Source organism: Mastigoproctus giganteus, chromosome 9, assembly GCF_048544385.1.
Source record: "Mastigoproctus giganteus isolate SK-2022 chromosome 9, ASM4854438v1, whole genome shotgun sequence".
In the NCBI taxonomy this organism is placed as follows: Eukaryota; Metazoa; Arthropoda; class Arachnida; order Uropygi; family Thelyphonidae; genus Mastigoproctus; species Mastigoproctus giganteus.
This window is the reverse complement of record NC_143583.1, coordinates 42479264-42506219: the sequence shown is the minus strand read 5'-3', so window position 1 is coordinate 42506219 and position 26956 is coordinate 42479264. Positions and strand designations below refer to the sequence as shown.

Genomic DNA, 26956 nt, shown 5'->3' with positions numbered 1-26956 from the left:
ACAAAAATCGAGGAGGAAGGCTGAAATTAAATTCCCATTGCCATTAAATTCCCATGGTGATAAAATAACTATTGATGATTTCATGAGAAAAGTGGCAAGTTAAAATTTGGAAGTGCATGTGACAGATAAGTGATGAGGAAAAATCTTGAGCTATAGACCAAACTTCTTTTGAAAATAAGATGCTGGGACAATGTATATAGTTGAATTAAAAAAAAAAAAAAAAACTAACTATCACATCAGAATCACCTCAGAACTAACTCATCTGCCTATTTGTAATATGTTCATAAATTGCGTTTATACTTTAGTCGATTTGCTTGCTTTGCTAGGCAAAAATCCCGAGTTTTCTGGGGGGTGGGGAAATTTTCCTATCCATGCCTGAGACCGACTACTCACTCACGGAGTGAAAAAAAAAAAAAAAAAAAAAAGCCCATAAAAGTTTCGCGTCATTCACTAGATTCGAACCCGTGCCTTTTGCACCCATTGTGAAGAGGATGGTTTGTAGTTGGGGGGGGGGGGAGAAAGAAAGAAAGAAAGCTGTCGTATTAGACTCACCCAGAAAACTAACTTATGTGCCCATGTCCATAAATTTGGACATGGGCACATAAATATATTATATATTATGTCCATAAATTTGCGTGTGTTCTCTGGTCGATTTTGTCCGCTATATAATTTCTAGTAACGACCGACAAACTGTTTAAATTAAACTTTATTAAAATAAGCGCCGTAGCCTAGTGGTCAGGCGCGCGAGTGCATAAGTACACGTGCCTTGAGTGACCCGGATTCAAGCCCATGACTGCTGAATACGGTATTGTCTCTTGTATTATCTCTATCTTCTGAACTCCTCTGACCGTGTGGTCGTCCCGGAGTATAAACAGAAAATTAATTTTTATTTTATATAATAAAAGCAATAAAATAGAAACTTTCGGTTTGGGTCCACTGTTGTTTTGTATATTTATCAATGATATTGATGAAGGTATATCAGGCTTAGTGTCGAAGGGCAGGGCTGTTAATGATAGTGTGCTACTGCAACATGATCTAGAAAATTTGGGAAGATGGGTTGAGAAGTGGCAACTGAAGTTTAACATTGACAAATGCAAAGTACTGCATGTGGGTAGAAGTAACCCCAGAGGAACGTACCAACTGTGTGGTACTACACTTAAGGTGGCAGAAAATGAAAAAGACCTGGGAGTAATTGTGCAGTCAGATATGAAGTTTTCTGAGCAATGCAGACAGGCTGCCAGGGCAGGTCATGGGGTTTTGTCAATGATGTACAGGAATTTTGCTAGCAGGAAAAAGGTGATTGGCCCTCTGTATAAGGCAATGGTCAAGCCACGCCTTAAGTACTGCGTACAGGTCTGGAGGCCTCATTTTAGGAAGGATGTAGATTTGCTTGAGCGTGTACAGAGAAGGACAACAAGATTGGTGAGGGGAATGAAGGGATCCTCTTACCAAGAGAGGCTTAAGTTCTGTAAATTGCAGCGTTTGGAGACTAGGCACCTGCGAGGTGATCTGATTGAGGTGTATAATGCCTTGAATGGGTTGAGCACGCTGAATTCTGATGGGATTCTTCCACTTGTTCAGATTACGAACCTAAGGGGGAATAAATTCAAATTGAGGAAAGACAGATGGAGAATAGATGTGCGGAAATTTGCCTTTAGCCAGCGGGTGGTTAATTGCTGGAACAAACTTCCATCTGTCGTTGTGGAAGTTGATAGGTTAAATAAATTTAAGGAGGAACTGGACAAACATTTAGAGGGAAATGGTTTTTTGTGAATTATTTATTTATTATTTTTTTTTGGATGATGCTGCATAAGCTCATACGCTTGCTTTCTTGCATCACATGCCACTATTACTACTACTACTGTTGCTACTACATGATCGGAAATCACGCGTGTTTTGCTGGACGAAAAACCCAAGTTTCCGGGTTTTTCGTCCAGCAGACTTGTCCAGGGCTGGGTGTGTTTGGGGATGCCCTTGTAGCTGATAAAGTTGCCTTGCATATGAATAAAAAAAAAACACGAGCCAATAGGAAACTTAACTTTAGTGTTAACTCCTAACGTTTATCAGCACGCATTCTCAAATATCTGTCAAATCAAATTTCCAAAAGTATTCTATTATCAGATTAAAGACATGAGTAATATAAATGTCACAAATAAGGTTGTATTTAGTTTATTTCATCAGTAAATTCCCGTCTAGATGACATGCTTTTTTATTTATATCACTTTGTTCAATTTTTCTGTCAAAAGATTCAAGGAATAGTAGACAAAAAAAAAACGTTTGGAAGTGATCACGTATACCCGAAGTAATAAAAATAACTTTTGTTCACTACATTATTGATTCAGTTGATATCGCTGCTTATAATAACCTAATTTACAATGCCAGTTGTATATCTTTTCCTCTGCGTAATATTAATTTAATATCGAAAAGATTAATTGTTGATTTAGTCAAAATGAATTATGAACATATTCACTAGGAAGTGATAGCTTCACTCGGATCGCAGACATTCTGTACAATGCCTCATATCCAGTTTTTTTTTTGTTTTGTTTTTTTGTTGGGGGGAGCTACTTTGTTAACTCATAACCCTTTTGTAGGTAGGCCTAATTTGGTCGGCTATTAATGATGAAAGATTTAAAATTTTGGTTCTTTTTGGAATTTAATATTCCATAAGTGCAGCTATGTATCGAGAGGTATAGAATGTTTCTTAGCTGCAAATAGATATTGAAGTATAAATGCTTAAATTGTATTTCAAGATGTTTTCATTTGAGATGCCAAAAGAGCTGAAATCTTTCTTTTCTTGCTGCTTTCAATTCAACTTCAGAAAATTGCCTTATTAAAAAAAAAAAAAAAGTATGATTCAATTAAGGTATCTTGTAAACATGTTACGGTTACAAGAATTTTACATTTCTCTGTGGCTCTGTACCACAGAAATGTCCAAAATTTTAGGTAGGCGTCGGTTTATGGTTCCCGCACAACCACCAATGGTGCTAGGCCATACGATTAGAAACAGTCCCACACCATAACACTACTACCACCACCTCCTAACTTCTTCGCTCGCACAATGCACACTTTCGATCTGGCAGTAGATGTTCTTCAAGCATCCACCACATCCATCCGTTTGACCTGAATAGGATGTAGCGAGTTTTGTCACTCCACAGAAAATTTGCATTGCTTTTATGGACCAATTCGACATTCGTTGATTTCATTCTTTGCACTATTAAGGCGAGACTGCTGATTGCGGTTTGTAATATTTGACTTTCACATCGCTGCTCTCCCATGAAAAACGAAGCAGTCTTTGGGGCTCCTTACTTAATGTGTTTGTACACACCTCAAACACTTGTTGATACCTAAGTCCTGGTTGATGTTTTGCAGGGATATCTGAAGAGATTGTCGTACTACCCTTCCATTTCATGATAATATGAACTTTGGATGGTGTTGGTTGTCAGCTCGGCCACGTAGATGAGTTGTTCTCGTCTGCGTGCCGTGACAAGAATAGCTAACTTGTGTGGCTCATACAAGTTATACAAGTCTATAAGGTTCAGTGGAAAAGGATTCCATATAATTTTTTTTGGAAGGGTGTTAGCTGTAACAGAAAATGGTTATTATTAATATCAGTTTTTATTTCCAAGAAATTAAAAGTATCCCTTCACTTTACAGCTATCCAGGGGAGTGTACGTTACATACTATAGTACGATATGAAATATATATTATTTTTTACATTACCGTATGCGCGATTTAAGCTTTAAACGCTAAATTTATATTCCCACTATGATACTAAAAATCTTACATGTCAGCAGGTTTATGTTACGTTTGAACATAATATACATTGAGTTGGCTTGGCATTAGCAACACCAACCTAATATCTCATAGGGTATTAGGTTGGCGTTGCCAAATATTACCTTTTGTTCGTAATATAACCCCATACACGTCTTGGTTTGGATTCCAAAAAGTGTTTCAGGGTATCCTGAAATAGTGCTACCCATGCATTGTGCAATAGGTAGCGCTCCGAGTTTCTGGGAGATAAAACCATGCAACCCTCACCTGACACCGGCAATTTATAGCCACATTTTGGAAGAATTTTCATAAAAGCAAAATACCTTGCGTCTTTGATGAGATTTGAACCCAGGCCTTTTCCTCCTGGTCGTCAGATGACGGCGATTTTATCCTCCATGCCACTCCCGCGAGGGCAATAGGGGGTAAGACTTTCCTGTGCAAGTGGCTTCGCTTGATGTAGATACTGTACGATTCTAAACAGTACCAGTCTTCTGTGCGTGAGGACCTCGACTTTTCTTGGTGTAATATTTGTTTGTTAGATCTTGATGAGGGTGTATCCGAAAGAGTGACAGATCATGTAGACTATAATTTCTCAATCAATAGAAGGGCTTTAAATACCTCAATCGAGTTGAATGGAAACGTGATCCAGGCAGGTCATGTTTCACAACTTACAGCTGATGGGAAACAAACTGGCATGTCTTCTATTACGTGATGGAAGGGCGCCTCCGTAGCCAGGTGGGAAGGAGCAGCAGTGCGTAGCACACGCTTCTTGATTAGACCGGGGTTCGAACCCGTCACCACCAAATACAGAGGATGCGGAAAGGGCAGGGAATGACCACCGCATATCCCGGAGCAATATGGCCTTAGTTGCTAATGCTCCTAAAAATCAAATACATAAAACAAACGTGATGGAAGTTTGGACAGATTCTTCCACATATTTGGTGTGTTGATTGGCACGTACCGTACTTCAAACATACTACATGCCCGTTGTATAGTCAATTAGTCTTGTATTTTTATGTGAAAATTTCTTAAGAGAAGATGTAATTATTTTTTAATTACATAACGTTCTTTTTTGCAGATATGTTCCGAGTGTTTGGCTGTTTAATACTTCTTATTTTCCTTAACGTTTCCGGCATCCCCCTTCCCCCATACTTCTTCAACCCATGCACAGGAACCAAGTACTATAGGTTTGATACCTTTTCGTGTTTGGGGTTTTCATAAAAAAAAAACGACTTTTAATTGCGCTTCTCTTATCAGTTTTACACTTCAATTCTAACGGGAGTATGATTATCACAATCGGCAACTTTTCCACTGGCGTAATTCATTTACCTTAGATAGCTGTTGTACAGTGTGGCCTCTTTTGAATTGTTCTTTTAGTTTGCGTTTTCCTTTCCCAAAGAAGTCTAGAAATATAACGAAGCGCGGTTTTTTTTTTCAATTAACTAATTTATTCCAGACATACTATCAGTGTTTTATTATTATCAAGTTACGATCAGAGAAAGATGTATATACAAGGATTTCTTTTAACATTTTTGCAGCAATATAAATGAAGCAATACTTTTTTAAGACAATCATTGTGAATGAATGAAAGAGCACGATCTGGTTGTCGGTCATACCTGAGTAGTACAGGTAGGGCAAGAGGACATATACTATAATGCCATGTGCGTGTTTTTTGAGGTCCTCAGATATATCATTCTTGACTACGCAACTGCGGGATCGTTGGGCCATTGCGTTAACGTACGTTTGTTCAAGGTAATATGCATTGGCTGAAGCGGAGAGAGAGCAGCCAATCACAATCAAGGTTACTTGCTGGTAGGACAAGCGACTGTGAAGTGTAGTGGTAGAGGTATATCGTAGACACAAGGACGTAGTTGTATCCGGTCTGTTGTACAGAGAAGGTATGGCAGTGTCTGCTAGTCAAGCAGCTTTATTGTTGTGATATGTTATTTAATCAGAAATGCACACCTTACAAAGGCTTATTGCATTCTTGACGCATCTTCCTGCTACAGATTTTGGAGAATAATTGTGATCTAGTCCGCTATTTCTGACTCTGGAGTCGTTTTCGGTTATATGACGGAACCAAGTTGTTGCGAAAGTGTGGATCCTGTGCAGGTGATTACTTGTCATTTCGGTAAATACTTTGCGCACTGAGTTAAAAATGCCACTATAATGTTCATTATTGCATTATATAATACTAACAGGAAATAAAAGAGCTAATAGATGAATGTCAAGTACTGAGATTTGTGTAATGCGTACGGAATTATCTACTCTTCTATCTCTATCTGTTTCAAGAATGATGTTTGTGTGGTAAGCTCTTTAGTTACAGTCAAAAGATTTGAAAATATTACAAGGATAATTTACAACAGTGACGCAGAATATGAGTTAGTCCATTTATTATATCAGAGATATATTGATTTTTAAATATTTCCTGCTCGTAAATGAAATGTATTTTTATCTATCTATCTCTCTCTCTCTCTCTCTATATATATATATATATATATTTTTTTTTTTTTTTTTTATGAAGCCAGTGAAACAACGGATATCGTTTGTTATGAGCTAGTTACTAAAGAGGAAAGCACATTTACACTAAGTAAATTTATGTGCATAAATGTGGCTTTCATCGTTTCGGTTATGACTAAAAATGTCAACTATTATTTTCAGGCATTCTCAGTTTGAATTGTATCAGCGTCGAATAAATTGTTGTGGCCCGATTGGCTCTTATGTACGAATTACATATGAATTCGATATGAAATGAATGGCATGTACTGTTTTATTTTAGTTTCTTTAACCAAAATGAAAAGGTATGTGATAAATACTCATTTGCTATGAAGCGAATTGCTATTCGGTCAGAACTTTGAACCATCAAACACCACCGACTTCTGAGGAATTTGCATTTATGAGAGGACCACAGAGAATAAATTTTAATCCAACTTTATCTGTTTTTTCCTTTAATTTCTTATTTGTTTGATAGTTACTTTTCAGTAGGCATATTTTTATTGGTTTTGCATTGAATCTTCCAGATCTTATTGATACTCTGATGGGGGAAACCCAGTCTTTACTCATATATTGCAAAATTTTTGTGTAATCAGTTTGTTGAAACTGTACATTTTACATACTTAACGGTTTGTTCTGTGCTGCTTATTCGCGGAAACACTTCTGAGCAAAAGAATTTTTAATATATGTAATTGTACATCAACGAATTTTTGTTGTGAGGGTTGTGCATGTTTGTACAGCATCATTCGACCTTGAACTGCTGAACTCGATGCGGCATTAAGATGTGCTCTTCGCTGCTTGAGGTTTAGGAGAAATCGCACAGGAAATGTTATTCTGAACTCCATACAAATGAAGGAAGTTAAACATGTAGAAAGAAAGATAGGAAAAGAATGTTTACGGAATGTGCAGGATAGATATCTGTCGAAAACAAGGATTAACGTTGATGATTATATCGATGTGGTTGATTGTATATATTTAATGCAGGACGTCAAGCAGAAATTGTAATGGGTTCTATGCTAGAAAAATTATTAGTTTATAACGTTGTTGTCCCGAGTTATGTTCTGAAACAAGTTAATAAAATATCTGTCTTTTCACATGTAGACGTTAGGTGTGATGCGAAGAAGCATTATTCTTCATAATAAACATGTTCTAGTTCTAACTCAGTATAGACGAAAAATGTTAAGTAAAAATTCTAATTTTGCGGAAATTTGGGGTGGGGGGTTTGGAATCAGGATAGGACTGAGCCACTCACGAGCCTGTTGTTAAAGAAATCTGCAGAGTTGTATGAATTTGCCCTCGTTTCCTAAATCCATGAGTGCAGTCAGGATGAGAGAATGTCTAGCTCACTTTGCTATGTTTCCAGTTGTCCTTGTTAATGTAATTTTTTTCTTTTTGTGAGGAGAGAAACTTATATTCGCCACAACACACACACAAAGGCTGGTCAATAAAGAATGATAATTTTTTTTTCATAGCATACCTTTATTAATCATCCATATTTTGATGGTCCTTTTCAAAATAGCCCTACCCATGTCTTTGAAACTTCTTCTGACGACTGGAAACGTTTTCCTCGCTGCTTTAACTTTAGAAAATAATAATAAAAATTGCAGGGTGCAAGGTCAGGACTGTATGGCTGACGAAAAACACATTTGATATTAATGCCGGCTCTCGATTAGAGTATGAACAATGTAAGATTGTGATGCAGCTGTTTGTTATGTTTGTTATTTGGTTTTTAGGAGCATTAGCAACTAAGGCCATATTGCTCCGGGAATATGCGGTGGTCATTCCCTGACCTTTCCGCACCTCCGTATTTGGTGGTGACGGGCTCGAACCCCGGTCTAATCAAGAAGAGTGTGCTACGCACTGCTGCTCCTTCCCACCTGGCTACGGAGGCGCCACTTGTGATGCAGCATCCACCCACCTGCGTGCAGTACAATTCTGTAGTATAAGGTACCGTATCAATCTTATGACGTGTCACAACATGCTCGTAAACCATTCCTTGAATGTCAAAAAAATATAACCCTTTCTGCAGTAGCCACAATTTTTGCTGTTGGCGATGACGTACACTTCCAAACAAAGCTTTGTTGCTTACTCTTTGGGCTTAATGAAGTCATATCTCATCCGCTGTTATCATCTTGTGCAGAACCTCACCATCCGTTGCAGCTCCTGACAAGCTTGCTCTTGCCCAGGTGTGAGTAGTCTTGAAACCCAGCGTGTACAAACACGGGTTATATGCAAATAGTGAGAATACCGTGTGTGCTTCCTACTTGATATTCTCAACATCTCTGCCAGTTGCCTTAATGTTATATGACGATCTTCTCTCACGATTACAGAAGTAGTGTATGGTTTCTGTGGTTGGAGCCCTAGGACCGCCGATTTTTGTGATTGAATTACGTCCGTCTTTAAACATTCTAAATCACCTGCGAGGTGTGCTGTGTGGATGCGTAGATTCACCATAAGCCTCTTAACATTTCATATGCTTCAGCTGATGTTTTCTTGAGACGGAAACAAACTTTGAGAACAGCAATGCGAGGGGTGAGGAGTGGTTTGTAATTATCTAAATTGACTAGCGGTGTTGCCAAAATTTTGACAGGTACCGTTTCATACAGTAAGTGAATATTAAAAAAATGTTTCTCGCGTGTCACGTCCATTGTTACGTAAGCGAAATTGAACAGGCATAAACGTTACCGACTGCCACTGTGCGCACGAGTCAACTGCGCAGTTGCTATGTGATGCAGCTTGGTTTGGTCTTAAATGCCGTAGCTCAGCTCGAAATAGCAAGCAGTACGGTTGTTCATGAAAATTACGATCATTCTTTATTGAACAGTCCAATGAATAATTAACATTAATTATTTTATTTATTCTCATGTATTCAGTTAATTCCTTCGGAGTAGTCTATTTGGCCGCCTTTCTCTCGCCACAAGAAACATTTCTCACAGAGTGATAATGTAGTCTTTTCTTTAGTGTGAGGTAGTAGTATTATTAAAAAAATTAAGTTTTTGTTAGGTTCGCCATCTTCATTGTGTTTATAAAGATCACTATTAGAAGCAGTGGCATATTCAGATATCATCGTAAGGGGGGGGGGCATTGCGGACCAGGTCCCAGGTATCATCCTAACGATGGGGGGGCATGGCGACCAGGGTTTTTCAGTTTTTTTTTTTAAGAATGCTTCCTGCGTTCTTTTTCTTTAATTTCAATTTTTTTGGCTAAGGGGGACATATGCCCCCTTCTGCCCACCCCTGAATACGCCCTGATTATAAGTGCCACTTAATTGTATGCTGATTGTTGGAAGCCTGAAACAGTTAGTGTGTGAAAGTCCAATGTTTAGTGTCAAATAACGTTAGAGGGTTTAGTGTCAAATAACGTTAACTGCAAAATTGCATTTTTCTTTTTGCAATGTCTATTTGGCCGCCTTTCTCTTGCCACAAGGAACACTTCTCACAGACTGATAATGTAGTCGTTTCTTTAGTGTAATAGCAGTATCATTAAAAAAAAATTTAAGTTTTTGTTAGATTCGCCATCTTTATTGTGTTTATAAAGATTACTATTAGAAGTGCCACTTAATTGTATGTTGATTGTTGGAAGCCTGAACAGTTACATTGTGTGAAAGTGCAATGTTAACGTTGTTTGACACTAAACCCTCGATATCATATGATATGTAATGTCATATCGAGTGTTTAGTGTCAAACAACGTTAACTGCAAAATTGCATTTTCTTTTAACGATAACTTTAGTTTTTACTTTATACAAATAACAATGCATATCATGTCGTAGAACTGCATCTCTTTAGTACTTTACAAGTTAATTTGGGCTGTACGTAAGTACATTCCAGGTAAACCAAGAAAATGTCAAATGACTTTTTTTTTGGTTAATTACAAAAATATCAACTACAAAATGATTTTGTAGCTAACGTTTGACACTAACCCTCGATATGATATACACCGAATCGTGGTCAGTCATTAAGATGGGCTCTTCGCTGCTTGAGGTTTAGGAGTTTCTTAAAAGGTCAGCGATTGGCCGTAGTCCACTGGTTAACGCATGCTTCTTCCAGTCAACAGTTCCCTGAGGAGCTGTTGTGGCCACCAACAAATTCCTTCAAATGCATCGATCATGTGCTATACGAACGGCATCGCAAAATGTTACTCCCAAAAGTTCACTGATCCCATCCTGATCAAAGCCAAAACCAACGTGCGCTGCAGCATAGTAAATACCTATTTTTTGTTGTCAAAAAAAAAAAAAAAAAAAAACGCAGTGGCGCATTGTTGACTGTGCCTCAGAAAATCAAGCTGCTAAATATAATTCATTATATTATGCAGATGAATTTTTAAATTCTTGTGGCTCTGTTAAAACGGAAATTTATTTATTAAAATTTTTGTTTCTGAGAATTCAGTCAAAAAATTCTTAGAGCCAGAGAGAGAGAGAGAGAGAGAGAGAGAGGTTAACTAACGTTTCTTTGACCATTGCAGGTATCACAGTGGTTATGTTGCAGAAAAGATATGAATTTTAATCCGTGAAGATGAGGATTTTCTGTGGGTTTCTTATCATACCATGGCCTATTAATTGGTCTCGGATGACAGTTGAACTGTTCTCCTTCGGAAACTGTAAATTCAGTAAAACAAATAAACCGACTATAGGAGACATGCAGGTTAGGCAGCACACTGACCCATCATAACATTAGTTGCTTTGACGCAAAAATAAACAAACCAGCGTTTCTGAACATCGGATCCACAATTTCCTATAGGAGTTTCACAGACATTACAGTATAAAACCTCGTTTTAAACGTAACACAATAAACCCTTTAAAATCCGGCGCCTTGGGGGATTGAGAGATGCCGAATTTTAGCGCTATACCTGGTAGTTGAGCAGTTTTGGGGAATCGCATTCCAATGAATACTAACACCAACAACTGAAATTCTTTACATTTGTAAACATTTATGATTATCTTCTTCTTTCATGCTTTTTTTTTTTTTTTTTTTTTTTTGCGGCCAGCAGGATTTAAAACGCTTGAATAATGCAATGGTGTTAATTCACAGCAGAACAATTTGCTTTTGTAATCAGTTGCTCTATTGCAATACTTTCAAATATAGATTTATCTATATTATAACTTTGAAAACTGATTTCGTTTACCTCATGGCAGCCCACATCGAACAACTTCTTTTACTATTGTTTTGTCTACCTGTTGTCGCTAGAGACCACCTGCTATGTAATGAGGGACCAGTTAGTCCTGAAACAGGCTGTCACAGCAGTCTCATATGGGCAGATAACATTTTGGGGAGGACATCTGTTTGAAAGTAGTGCAATACCAGGCAACTTTCTGCAAAGGCAAGTTTGTTCTGAAGGCCATTACATTATCTATGCAGTTTAAATGCTGTTGGCTGAAAAAACAGATTAAAGGACAAGAGAACCCTACAAGCATCTTATGAAGAAAGAAATGTCAGCTTTTTGCATGGATTCTTAAAGTGCGATCATTGATACCACTGCCTGAGTGCTTTCTTATTTCCAGCTTGTAAAATGTGCCGGATATTTACAGAGTTAAGTGTATATGGGGGTAAAGTTTGCCCATTAAATCCCATTGTCCGTTAAACTTGAAAGAAATCTTGGAAATTTCCAGAAATGTAATGAAAAAGTGCTGCATTACGAAATAAATATTAATTGTTGATATTGTGTTTTACTGCAATTATTTGTGTGGAGTAGAATTGAGTTTTAAAAGTTGCTGTCGCATACGTGGCAGCGGAAACTCAAGCTTGATGAGCTGTCGAATACTCTCTCTTGGAGGTTCAGATGATTGTTTACTGATGACTGATATCTCTGCAGGCTGATAGAGGGTAATGATGAGGAAAATTATGGTTCCCTCCCTCCCTCGAACTACTGTTGGATTACTAGATTCACAGAAATTTCTGTGTATAATCCGAGGCGCAGAACATACGAATTTGGTTTCTATTACAGTTGCTTCACAATAGTAAGAACTGTAAACACGATGAGGTACAGCAATTCAACAAATTACTTAAGTGGCTATAAAAGAACAAAGATACACAGTATTTCTGTTCTTCTATGTGATTATCTATCTGATACTGTATTGTTAAATGAAAGCTAAGCCAGCCTTATTAAAACTGAGTTTAATTTGCTTCGTTAATTAAAATATTTTAACTGACGGTAAATACCAATAGACGGAAGCATTATGTCACTGGTTCTGGTACGGACGAAATTCCTGGTTCCGTGGATACTGTTCGTTAAATCAAGGCTTTATTGTATACTGTATTTTATAGATGGTGAAATAATTACCGAAAAAGATCTAGTAAATAACGCGAAGAATATGACGTCCGTTTTAGTAACGTGCCGTCTATCGTGTTGGTGCGTTTACATTACTAACAGGCTAGATGGAAATGGCCAGCAGCTCAGCAATTTTACAGCTTTTGTTAATCTTTGGCATTGCAGCTCCTATACCCTGAACTGTTTTACTTCTGTGCCATACAACCGAGCAGAGAAGATATTCTCTGTTACGAGAGCCTCATCGAGATGACACTGTTTGAGCATTAAATGATTAAGTTTAAATTGAAAAATCGTTAATTAGTTATTTTTCTTCGAATGGGGTGCATTCGCAATTCTTCTTCATTAGTCTGCGTTTCCCAGCCTTTTTTCACTAAGCGAACTCCCTTGAACAATGCAGGTTATGCAGTGAATCCCTTTTAATAATGGCGCATCCGTAGCCGGGTGGGAAGGAGCAGCAGTGCGTAGCACACGCTTCTTGATTAGACCGGGGTTCGAGCCTGTCACCACCAAATACGGAGGATGCGGAAAGGTCAGGGAATGACCACCGCATTTCCCGGAGCAATATGGCCTTAGTTGCTAATGCTCCTAAAAACCAAATAACAAACAAACTCTTTTATTAATTAAAAAACTTTTAAAGTAAAATAACTTTGAACCTTCTGAATTTATTAAAACCCCTTCTGTTACACACAGTGTAACACATTTGCAATAAAATTTGAATTCTGATTTTAGTTCATAGTTACAAGGGGTTTCCAAAAATTAAAATAACACTTTTTTTTTTGTTAATAATGGTGAAAGGGAGCGCGATGGACAGATAGACCCATTAATTACGTTCAAAAAGACCGCCAGTGCAATGTTGCGGTACTGTCGCCTCAAAGCAGACTCCAGTTGCAAAATGGCAGCTATCGTGCGAGTGTGGTCCAAAACAGATGTTCATGAAGTTATTTGCTTTTTGCAAGCAAAAGGGTCTTCACCAAGTGACATTCACCGTGAACTGGTTGCTTTGATGGCGAAAATGTGATGACAAAGAAGCAGGTGTGTTTTTGGTGCAATGAATTTAAAGCAGGCCGTGTTGACACTGAAGATCGACATCGGGTGCGTAGGCATGGCCACATTGTTCTGGGATCGCCAAGGCGTTCTGTTGGATTTCTTGCTGAAGGGAGGAACAATCAGTACACAGCTTTACCATGCAACGTTGGAAAAACTGAAAGCCAACATTCGACACAAACGACCAGGATTCCCGACAAGCGGCGTGATTTTGTTGCATGACAACTCCACACCACTCGTGAGTGGTTGCTTCGTAATCGTTCGAAAACTGTATCACATCCCCCTACAGCCCAGACTTGGCGCCTTCAGACTTCCATTTGTTCGGCCCTCTGAAAAAACACCTTCCAGGAAAGAATTGCATTACGGAGGTGGAAGTTCGTCAGGCGGTGCGATATTGGTTACTGCTTGTGGGCACGGACTTCTTCAGTACGGGTATTGATAAACTGATCCATCGTTGGGACAAGTACATCAATAAAACTGGAGACTTTGTGGAGAAGTAGTGCATGTTCTCTTGTAATTTCAACTTCGTATGCCGACCGGGCTAGCCGAGTGGGTAAAGTACCTGCCCGCCCGGCAACCCAAAGGTCGCGGGTTCGATTCCCGCCTCGGGCTTGGATCAAAGTACTGCAAAAACCTTGGGAGGTGCAATATGGCCACAGAAGCCGATGCGCCAACAACTACCAAATCAAAAAAAAAAAAAAAAAAAAATCAACTTCGTATTATTAAACATCATTGAGAGAAAAAATGTTACCTTACTTTTCGGGAACCCCTCGTATGTATATAATAATGTTGAAATATAATTTTGAAAATGCGAACAATTCCTATTTCCTTTCGTAAATATTTTACGAAATTACAAGGAAACTAAAATAATAGTAAGAAGTATGGGGCGCCTCCGTAGGCATGAGCAGCAGTGCGTAACACACGCTTCTTGATTAGACCGGAGTTCGAGCCCGTGAGCCACCAAATACGGAGGATGCAGAAAGGTCAGGGAATGACCACCGCATATACCCGGAGCAATATGGCCTTAATTGCTAATGCTCCTAAAGACCAAATAAGATGTATGGAACCAGTAAAGTGAAAAAGACACCATTAAGAAATTTTTCTTACTAACCTCTTAGACGTTTCTCGCTAACTCTCGGTTGGGCATAGCTGCATTAAGACAGACAAACCAGTGCTTTTCAACTGTTGTACTATTGAGATTTAAAGAGAATAATAATTATTCTCGTATAAAATCTAAAAATTAAAAAAAAAAAAAATTAAAAATTGGTTAGTATCACATGCATCATCCTTAAATTGGATATACCATAATCGTCCTCTACAAAACTTAAACCTGAAACCACTTTCATTCCCCAACCAAAAAATATGCGCACTGCAGCAGATGGCAGCATAATCTCAAAACTGCAATCCTGGCGGAATTTGGCCTTTTGTACGATGAATTATACGGACCTTTCTTTGGAGAAGCTACCGTCACAGGCATCGAGTGTTTGGACATATTCAGAATTTCCTTATTCCCCAACTAAAGGATGACAATGATGGCTGCTTTATTTTCCACCAAGACTGAGCTGTGTCACATTACCACAAAGAAGTTCGTGCATACCTGAACATAGTGTTTCTTGGAAGTGGATTTAGAAGAGGAGAACCGATTTGTTGCTTCCCCCCCCCCCCCACGATCCTGTTATGATTCATTTAGATTTTACTTTCTGTGGATTCGTGAAATATTCACACAGGAACCATTATGGAACTTAAGTTATTTGCAAAGCAAGTAGCCGCGTTGACAGGAATGTGTTGTGTCGCATATGGGAGGAATTAGATTATAGGGAGGACATCTACAGAGTAACTAAACGTATCTATAATTAAAGGTTGAATATATCCTCCATCACCTGACTTCGTTTCAGTTCTATCGTGGATCATCTGACGTTCCACTTCTGTCGTGTCACTGTTCACACAAAGTTTTAGTTTTGTAAAGATGTGTGGACACCTGTATCTAGTAATTAGTTAAGGCGTAACCAACTTATATTTGAAACTTGGAAGCAAAAATTAGAGTGATAGCATCAAACTTTTCACTGGTTGCCCTTTATATGATAAATTGTTGACGAGGCGAAGTCATACTCCATGAGTGCATTACGATTTTCGCCTTTTTGTAGTCTTCTACAAATATTCACTGTTTTTTCAGGTTAATACAGCCCTTTTTTTTTTTTCACCAACTTTTTTTCCCTCTCTCTGAAAGGAATGGGTGAGTTATGGATATGACGATGTAATTACACTTGTTCACAAGTAACCGATACTTTAAATGGCTGAGGCTGGGCAAAGGAGGATAGATGCTTCTAGAGATTACCTTTAATGTAATATAAACAGTAAATTCAGTATTTTCTTTCTTTCTAAAAAATTTTTCAAGATAATTTTTTAATAAAAATCTTAATATAAAATCTTGTTATAAACATTGTTTTTATTTAATGCATTCTTGAAGTTTAATCAGTCTGTCTGCTGCTTGATAAGTAAGTGGTTGTGTGGTGGCAACTGTCTTTTATTATTTTTCAAATATGTCGGATGGTTGTGTTTTTTAACTACATGTATATAATATCTACCCACTTCTTTCCGTCTAGGGACGCCCTTGTTGGAAAAACATTAACGTAAATGTTAAAATGTTAATTTACAGTCTGTATTCTGTATTAGACCAAGTTGGAGTGGTTAATTTTGTGAAATCAAGACTTCTAAAGGCTCTGCCTCTTCTCTCATCTTTGTAAATCTATGGATTCACAATACGAATGCTTAATTTTACACATGGAAGTGAGATGGTTTTCAAGATGAAATGTGTTAGTTCTCGTGTATATATTTAAGAGATGCAACATTTTTTTTTTTTTTTTTTGAAAATTTAGGTATCTGAGTATTGCGAACACTCGTGCAAGGGCAAGATGACCAATCTAACCTCCATAGACGAGTTACCGGCATTGCAGAGACAAAGAGAACTGTAGAAGGTAATCTTGAAATGTTTCTCTGTTTCTCAGAACCCATACGAAAGAAACTGTTGCTCTCGTTGTGGAATATTTGGCAACTCTGAACACCGTGTTCACACACACACGTGCGCACACCCACACACTGGTTGTATTTCTTAAAACAAACTAAGTCATTTTCTGGCCATGTTTTGTATTGCTCTTAGAAAAGAATATTCTGAAATCTTGGTCGTTGGAAGCTTTGGCAGATTTTTGATGCAGTTTTCTACATCCTGATTTTGAGTTGAGGTTCGAATCACTTACGAACATTAAAGGCAAATAAGTTAGGTAATGTACGCATGCGTTACAGGCCCGTTCGATTTTTTTTTTAAGTTAATTAATAATTTTTTCTTTTTCTATGATTAATAGAAGTGCAAAGTAAATCTATTTATCTCTTTTTCAATTAATTACTAAGATTATAACTTTATAGAACACTTAACAGAACTCTATACTTTAATAATTACAACTGTATAATATTTATTACTTTTCTCCCATATGCTAAGTCTGTTCTCTCATGTATACTGTATATAAAGTCTTCACAAGCGAAACGACTTTCACGAGTCACATAACTATGTACGCGAAGCATGGACTGACTTCTAGTTCACAGTAATTCATTAAAACTGCCTTTAATCTATGAATTTCTTTTTTCCGTGCAGTGTATGGGGCAAAAAATAAAAATAATTTTCTGATTTCTGTTTGCCACCGAGTTTAATGACATTTAGTATGGTTTGACAGCTCTTTCTAAAAGAGCTAAATATAAAATTTCATGAAAAGTCCGTGCACTGGGAGCCGAGTACTGCGTACGTTGTTGTTATGGTAGTTTCTGGCTCAAGAGCTACTTAGGTCATATTGCGACATGCGTACGGACGACGAACATGCAAGGACAATCGACGCTTATGCATATAATTATGCGAACGCGTCTAAAAAGGGGAAGGTTCCGATGTGTTGAAGATGAAATGAGTCTTTATTGCTGATACATCGTAATTAATGAAATCATCAAACCCTCCGAGATGCTCAAATGTAATAATATTAACGTAACTTTTTAAAATTGAAATTTGTAACAAAACTTCATGTTTTAATATCTGAAATTAATTTATAACGTATTCATCAAAGTACGATAATGTTATTTTTTAAACAGTAAATTACATTATTAAAAAGCAAGTGTACGTTTATTCTGAAGTTTAGTTCTTTATTCTAATTGTAATAAATAAATAAATAAATTTTCTGTATATACTCCGGGACGACCCACACCGTCAGAGGAGTTCACAAGATAGAGAGAATACAAGAAACCACCGTATTCAGCAGTCACGGGCTTGAACCCAGGTCAATCAAGGCACATGTACTTATGCACCCGCGCGTTGACCACTCGGCTACAGCGGCCTTACGTATAGTGCATGAACAACAACAAAATTTAAATAAACAAACAAACAAGAATGATAAAAATAAATAAATAAAATCTAAGTGCGCCGCCTACTAAAATGTTGAATCGCTATATTAGATAAACTGTGTTTATTAGTCTGTAGCTAGTGCGGATGGCTCGCAAATGATTCAAAAGACTTACTGGAAATTCGGATTTTTCGTCCAACGAAGAATATACGCAATTACAGATATGATATATTGACGCCTCGTGGCCTTTGTCTCCTCGGTGCTAAACACATACACACATTATGCAACTAATAGAAAGAATTTGCTCACCACGCCGCGATGTAGTACTCGTTGCGTAACTGCTTATAACATTCTTTTTGATACTTGCTACCACTCCTTAGTAGCACGCTGGCTGAATTGTGCAACGTGGAGCAAAAAGCGATTATTCAGTTATATAATTTTTAATACAAAATTAATTTAATTTAGATTAATATTATAACTCGATTCCTCGTAAACCATTATAATTATGTCTTGTAGATTAAGAAGTATACAAAGGAGTATTGTGGACAGACACATTCAGAAACGGCTTTAATAATATATAATACATAATTTTTGCGTCAATCTGAAATAAAGGTGTGTAAAAAAACTTTTATCCTTTTGATTATGTAACGCAACTTTTTTTAAACGGTTTGAACAGCTCTCATCATTGCGTAACGCAGTTTACAATTTAAGTCACATTACTATACTTTTTTTATGAAAAAAAAAAAAAAAACTTGCGTTAAAGTGACCATACTTTCTCTAGCCGTGGCTGGAGTCACCCTCTAGCCACATGCTGCCTATGGGTGTCTCGAAAGAGAAATAAACAGATAATAATAATAATAAGAAGAAGAAGGTATGGTCAAAATGTCCAAGTGACCACCTGAAAGAGCTAGGATTTCACAATATGAGATGTATAATGACTTTCCTTTAAGACTTCTGTTTGTTGATTCACGGCGTACAGAAATGACGCAACGCATCAATTTTTATATCAGTTTTCCTAAGCACTTGTGCATTTGTTTCAGATATGTACAAGTACATTTTTCTTTCTTTTTTTTTTTTTTTCTCGGAACTTGATTTTTAAAACGTGGATGCGTGGTATCGCTCCGAAAATCGATAATTTGATTATTTAATTTCAGGTGCGAACTTGTGTGGTGTCACATTAGGTAACTTTACATAAAAACTTTACATAAAAAAAAAATTTTTTTTTTCAATTACTGTCACAGCAGTTATTTTCAAAGTTGTGAAAGAATATGCTTTCCTTGGAAGTAATTATCAGCTACTTCAAAAGAAAGGAAAAGAAATAAATGTTACAATTTTAGTACTGTTCTTTTTTTCTGATAACAATTGTCTAATGATCTTTTAACAAAATGAAAAACGAAAATTAGCAATTGAATTGTCTGCTCATCAGTTAAATGTAAAACAGTTTCGTTTAGTTGAGCTAAAGTTAACCAGATTGTTACGTATTAATAAAAATAAATTGTAATAAGACTTTTGGATAGGTCATTAGTTTCTTTTTGTTAAATGCATAGTTACAAAAGAAAGTTTAATTAAGGCTCCATGGCGAGTTAATGGTATGTTACTTGTAACTCGTGTGTAAAAATTCAGTTAAGATTACGTGAACGATGCAAGTAATTGTGGTATTTTCAAGAAGGGCTGAGTTAGCTGATCTTAGACGTATGTGTCTCGTCTCCTGGATTATTTTGCACTGTGAGAAATTTCAATTGCTTCTAGGTTAATGAGTACGGCGTTTTGGAGAATGTAAAGCCGTTTTGTTTAGTTGAGCTAAAGTTAATCAGATTGTTACTTAGTAATAAAAATAAATTGTAATAAGACTATCCTCTCTAACAGTCTCTCTCCACTCGCTGTCTCATAGACGTACTGTTTCTGCTGCATGCCTTTTCTACAGATATTACCATGGGCACTGTTCCTCTGAATTGGCTTCTATAATTCCCGCTCTCTTTGAAAACAGTCCGAACACGTGCTGCCACCAGCTAACATCCATTTACTGTCCAACTTCAAACTCACAGAACCAACTTTTCATCTTCCTCGTTTATTCATTCTACTGCTGTGTTCTGGAACAACCTTCCTTCATACGTATTTCCTGAAAATTAGTCTACAGAAGTTCAAGTCTAATGTCAACAAATATCTTCTTTCATCTTCTCAATCTCCAACCCAAGCACGGTACTAAGTACTATAGGTTCGAATACCTCTCGTGTTTGGGGTTTCATAAAAAAAAAAAAAAAACGCTCTTTCGGAAAAGTTGTATTAGATATCTCATTTTCGTAAAACCGAGAATCATTAAGAGAAATAATTGCGTATTAGAAATATAAATAAATTTTCTGTTTATACTCTGGGACGACCAAATGATCAGAGGAGTTCACGAGATAGACAGAATACAAGAAACAGCACCGTATTCAGCAGTCAGAGGCTTGAACCCCGGTCACTCAAGGCACGTGTACTTATACACCCGCGCGCCTGACCACTAGGCTACGGCAGCAACATCAGCGAAATGCACATGTATTTCGCTGATGTTTTTCTTTCTGCTTGGAAATTTATTCGTAACTAATTCCTCCGTTCCATTTCCGAGGAAATGGAACGGATATCTCCGTTCCAACATAACGGAAATATCCATCAACTGCCAACTCTTATACTGTCTCACCTTTCATCAATGATGGCCACCTTGGATTCCGAACACGTGCTGTTGATATTGATATCGATCCACTGTTGATATTTTGTCTTGTTGTTGTACAAAGTCGATGGAAAGTTCTGTGGAACTGAAGAATTTGCCGTCAATATTTCTAAGGCTTTTTTTTTTGTTTTCTTTTTGTTCATATTTGGCACAGAGGCCTTCTAAACAAGCTTTCATGTTAACTTTATATCTATCTATCTATATGTTTATTTATTTATTATTATTATTTTTTCTTTTCTTCGTTTCCATTTGGGTAGCCACTGCTCTCTCCGACCGCTAATCGCAGGTGATGGCAAATGGTTGTTTGTCTTCTAACTTCTCAGCTAGATTCTGTTCTTTCTTCTGTTGTTTTCCTCCTATATATAATGACTTTCTGCTGACTGGAAACCCGGTCCATAGTTTTGCCAATGATAATACACTTCATTCCACCTTCCGCTTTGAGAATACTGCTTGTACACAACTTCTGTAAGTCTCCGGTGAAACAAAGAAAATTTCAATTGTGTTAACTCTAGTCGTTATAAAGCCAAGTCCTATTTTATTTCTCGCAAAAATGTCTGCTGCTCTCATGCTTATCTTCGATAACACCTGACGGCCTGACGTAGCCCAGTGGTCAGAAGCGAGAGTGCATAGCACGCGTTCCTTGAGTGGACCGGGGTTCAAGCCCGTGACTACTAAATACGATAAATATCTGTATTGACGATTTATTGTAAACTCTACTGACTTGGTTGTCGTGCCGGAGTATAAACAAAGTTATTATTATTATTTTTTCTATTTGTTACATGTCCACCACCAGTTCCATGTTGATTTCTAAGTAAGTCTCCAGTGAAACAAAGAAAATTTCAATTGTAGTAGTAGTGGCATGTGATGCAAGAAAGCAAATGTATGAGCTTATGCAGCATCAGCCAAAAAAAAAAAAAAAAAAATCACACCATTCCCTCCAAATGCCTGGTTGTGTTAACTCCAGTCGTTATAAAATTAAGTCCTATTTTATTTTTCGTAAAAAAGTGTGCCGCTCTCCTGCTTATATTTCGATAACAACCGATTTCTAGACAAGATCACATCTTCATTGGATATAACACTGACTTTTAAAACCACTCTAGTATAAACATAACTCAAATATTGCTTCATCTGTCGAAAAAAACCCAAAAAAACTGGCCTTTCTTTTTTTGCCCTCGGTGTTACTTTCTTCCAGAAATTCAAATGAACTGGGACATTTCTGGCTATCGGCCGAGAATAGTGATCAGGAACAGTGCCACAGTTCGGAGAAGAAAACGTGCGAAAAGATTTGCTTTTTCGGTGAGAGAAGAAAGGCAAGAATCCTGCTCGACGAAGAGGTAGGTATACGTTTCCACTTACTCAAACTTTTGACGAAACGCCAGATAGGTTTGACGTTGGAGTAATGTAAAGCATATTCGATGGATACGAAATATCGATGGTACTGAAAATTGGTTAATTTTTTAACCTCTCGTCTGATATCCGAGAAATCGCATACCACAACTTGGTGAGATTCTTGGATATGTTATAAGCCTATTAGACATCAGCAATGTTTAAGAATAGAAAATCATAGCCCTTATCCAGATTAACACGCGTGAAGTGTGAAAAATAAAGCCAAATTGGAGCAGGTTAGGGAAAAGCCTTCCACTACCTTTTTTGAATTAGTTCTTAATGGAACAAACGACTACCGGCATTCAACTCTAAACTTACAGAAAATTGGTGAACTTTTCAACCTTCACTAAATTTTCCTCTTCTTCTTCGTTTATCTTTCTACTTCTGTACTCAAGAACAACCTTTCCTCACATATATATTTCGAGAAAATTACAATCTACAGGCCGACCGGGCTAGCCGGGTGGGTAAAGTGCCTGCCTGGCAACCCAAAGGTCGCAGGTTCGATTCCCGCCTCGGGCTTGGATCAAAGTACTGCAAAAACCTTGGGAGGTGCATTATGGCCACAGAAGCCTATGCGCCAACAACTACCAAAAAAAAACACAATCTACAGAAATTCAAATTTAATGTGAACAGTTATCATCAAACTTTTCAACCTTCAACACATGCACGGTACTAATAACTATAGGTTCTAATATCTTTCGTGTTTGGGGGTTTCATTAAAAAAAAAAGTTGTTATAAAAATAATCAATGTAACGGTCAAGGAATTCAAATCAGATATGTTCCGCTGGTCAGGATCTAAGGAAAATCTGTTAAGAAATATCCGATATGCCGATTTTTCTAAAATGTATAGTTAATATTATCAAAAACCAATTCCATTACGATTGGAATATGGTCAGGTGGGATGACCACATCTCTGTGATGCATTGACAGTTGGAACCTTTGTAAAAATTAAGTGAAGGTGAGAACAATTCCTAGTGAGGAATAGATAAATCTGCGTTAAGTTATAGCTGAGCCAAAATTGCAAAACTAAACAGTAGTCGATGTCGGTTGGCATACAGAATCAAAAGTACTATAAATATTAAAATCACCAGTAATAATGGGGATAGCTTTGTTTGGCTTGGTCAACATAGCGTCTTCGATAACATCGTCCAAAACTGACATATTCGGACCAAGTGTAGGGGGTAGGTAGAAAACATTGTGAAAAATTGATGTCTGGCCAAACTTGCTACTTTATTATGAAGAAACGCAATTCCTCCTGCGTTAGGATTACGATCAGCACAGCAGACGACATAAAGAGGATAGCAAAGTGTAGCCATGTTTCTGTGATTAAGATAATAGCGAAAGACTGACATTTCAAAATGATTAAAAAGAAATATCTTTCACTAAACTACATTTAGCATAGTAAATAACTAACAAAGATGATTTAGCATCATAACTAGAACCTTTGAGAGCTAGGTTGTATTAACAGGTTTTCTTCGAGTAGAAGCAACATAGTATTGTAAACAAAGGGCTCTTGATGAGAGTTCCAACCAAAAAAGCACTGCTGAAAACCGAGTTCTGTTCCTGGATGTTACTGACTACCAGAAAAGAACATAAGACGAAAATCGTGATGCCAATTTACGAACAGTGGTCTGTAACCCATTTCATCCTTCAAGTACTTCTGAATGTTTTCAGCATTGGTTGAAGGCTTGAGTCTACTAATAAATGTTTTGGCTTCAGCAAAAACACTTTGGAACTTTTAATTACCTCCGGTACCTAGAGCATAATCGAATCAAAGTAGAATTCTCCATCGAGGGCGATTTCTTACTGATGATGACCATAGAAACTATGAGAATGAGAAACATCGAAATGCTGAGAGACTTTTGATGGAGTGACAAAGGGACTTTATCGTCTCCGATGGGAGGTATAGTCTTAGCTCTGAGATGATCAGCATAGAAGAATTTTGGGATGTTTCGTTTTGATGACTTGGTTTCTTGAGAATGGCCCTCGTGGGCGTAATACAGTTGGTATAATCACTGTCCTCCCCACACCGTGTGGAAAAGACCTGAGTTCGAATCCCGTCAGTGACGCGAGGAACTTTTATGAGACTTTTTTTTTTCACAGCTTAACTGAGTTAGTCGGTCTCAATCTTTTACAGATAATATATACGGAGCAATTATGGCATAAGTTGCTGATGCGCCTAAAGCCCTACAACGACACCAATTATTGAGAATGTTCTTTGTCGAAGTATCAATTTAAAATTATTTGCTTATCTGGATTATACAATCAAGTAAAGGTGCTAACAGCCCATAAGACAGTAACTTAAACCGAAGCACTTAAGAGTAAAAGTCAAAAGCTTTGGCAGTTATTTTATCTAAGAATAGGCAGTCAGTCTGATGACCATTGTCCAAATTAACATGCGTCAAGTGCGAAAATAAGACTAAAATTGAGCAGGTTGATTTACGGGGCATAAACCACGAATGAAATTCGTGGATAAAAGGATGAATGTATGCATTCAAAATAATTTAAAATTATTAATATCAAAAAAAAATGTTTACCCTACCTGCCCACTAAACTTCCAGTGCGTATAACACGGACACTATTTTAGTAAATGAAAATTCTCATGGAATACTAAAGGCTTTTTTTCCTATATGAACTTTATACTTGTATTAGTAGATTATTGCGAAGTGGATCTATTTATTTCATTTCCCAATTTTTTTTTTAAACAACTAAATGGTCTGTAACCGAAAGTTTTAGTTTAACAAAACGGTATCTATGGTAAATTCTTCTTTCACATGGTTTATGTTAATAGCAGGACTACTTTAATAAGAAAAATCATTCGTTATTTTCCTTTATGTATTTATTTTTCTATAGTTAATATTGTGTTTATACTTGTTTCTTTACTTTATCTCAATGTTTAATGTTAAAAAAAAAAAAAAAAAAATCAAATCCATTTTAGGAACTAAATTAGATTATTTGCTGCAATGACCCTTATAAATGATGTATGAATTTGGGGAATGTAGCCACGTGGTTTCCCACAACTGTTTAAATTTCTCATTGGTATTCACAGAATTCTTAGTGCTAAAAAAAAGAGTGACAATCCATGTCCATTAACTGTGTCCTTCACAAATACTCAATTTTGTTGAACGCTTTCATATATTTTGATTCGGTATTATACTTGCAATATGTTTGAATAACATGAAATATAAGGCAGTACGTACATTACCAAATTTAGCTCTTGTTCACCTCCTTCATCCAGTGTAAAATCCTTCTGAACTGTAATGGGTGCTTCAGATGGCATCTGTATATTTTCCTTAATTAAAGATATTAATTATTAAATTCGTAGGGTGGTATATACGAATAAGCCTTCCTGTTAAATTTCAATCTTGAAAATAATAATAACCAGGTAGTTTGGGTGGGGGCCGGGGGAATAACATAATCCAACACAATTTCAACTCTTGAAATATTTTTCGGCTTTGTATATTGTAAATATTCCATAAATATTAATTGTAGTCAAGATTGTGTAAACAGAACGAGTAATAAAACATGTTCTGTTTATTAGCAGCGCCATGTTTCTTTCATGTTTCTTTCATTGATAATTTCTTTATTCTTGTCATTAAAATTCAGCGAAAATGAAAAGCAGCACCTACAAAATACATACAATGGAGAAATCTTATTGTGATGGAATTAAGTGGAAATTTGAAATTAAGGAATTAATTTTTCTTGTACTGCTCATGACTTCGTGCAATTTGCAAATTACTAACTAAAAGTATATAGATTAGTGCAAAAGCATCATTTAACGTAGTCATCTACCAAAGTAGTTAATTAATTAAATTGGCATCGTTTTGGTTATATCGCATATTGTGAATGCCTTCGCAACCAAAACAATGCCAATTTAATTAATTAATTTAACTACTTTGGTAGATGGCTACGTTAAATGATGCTTTTGCACTAACCTATATGCTAGTCATTCCACCCCATAGCATGAGCCTTTGCCCTTAAATATTTTATAGTCTGTATCACTGCACACCATCGGGCATCTCTCATATTGTGAAGTTTTACTTCATAACTGTGTTCTCACCATTGCAACACCAGGATACCTGCCCACATACCGAGGAGAAGTCAACAAGCTTTGGAACGGTGCCATCCGGGTGGTGGTATCATCTAAGAATAAGTAACAGTTGTCTTCTCCACTGGTGAAGTGTTACTTATTCGAGGTAGTACAATACCATGGAAACTCGTTGTGAAGATAGTCACAATATGAAATATAACCAAAACGATTCCAATTTAATTAATTAATTAATTTAACTACTTTGGTAGATGGCTACGAATAAAGTTCTTGCGGTAACACCGTCCATTCCTCTGTCAGCGCCATCTTCAGCTGGTGATCATTTTCTGGTGGGTGTGGACGTGCCGCTAGGCATCTCCCCAGAGCGTCCCATATACGTTCTATGGGACTTAGATCGGTAGAACGGGCAGGGCAATCCATAAGAACAGTGTTCTCACTTTCCAAAAGCATATCAACAGCTGCAGTGCGAATGGGGTATGGCGTTATCATCCATAAACACGAACTCGGGGCCAGTGGCACCTCGGAACAGACGCACATGGGCAAGGATTACCTCAGTACAGTAGCGTGCACCGGTTACAGTACCGCCTTCCAGTATCTGGAGTTATGTACGTCCATCCAAGATAACGCCTCCCCAGACGAGAATACCTCGACCGCCATATCGATCCCTTTCAGTGATGTTTGCGGGTTGATACCGTGTGCCAACAACTCGCCAGATTAGCTGACGTCCAGAATCGCTGCTGATCATTTTTTCATGCAAGTCTAACCAATCTACTCTCATCAGTAAAAGAGTACCTTAAGTAATTATTTTGTGGTTGTAACCTTTAGAAATAGTGTTGGTCCTTAAGTTTTGCGCACCAGTGGAGATG

At 37.2% G+C, this 26956-nt stretch overlaps 1 protein-coding gene across 5 annotated transcripts in view; it reads left to right on the top strand.

Annotated features, from left to right (window-relative positions):
- rdx (BTB/POZ and MATH domain-containing protein rdx) overlaps window positions 1–26956 on the top strand; it is a 236549-nt gene that overhangs the window by 45308 nt on the left and 164285 nt on the right. The window contains exon 1 of one of the 5 annotated variants that reach the window (XM_090381572.1): window positions 5628–5883. The exons of 1 other annotated variant lie outside the window; for it this stretch is intronic. The gene's annotated coding sequence lies outside the window, so the exon portion shown is untranslated. Of the gene's footprint in view, window positions 1–5627; window positions 6079–6133; window positions 6153–16832; window positions 16852–26956 lie in introns of those variants that run through there. 3 more of the 5 variants (XM_090381570.1, XM_090381576.1, XM_090381575.1) reach the window with 3 other exon arrangements.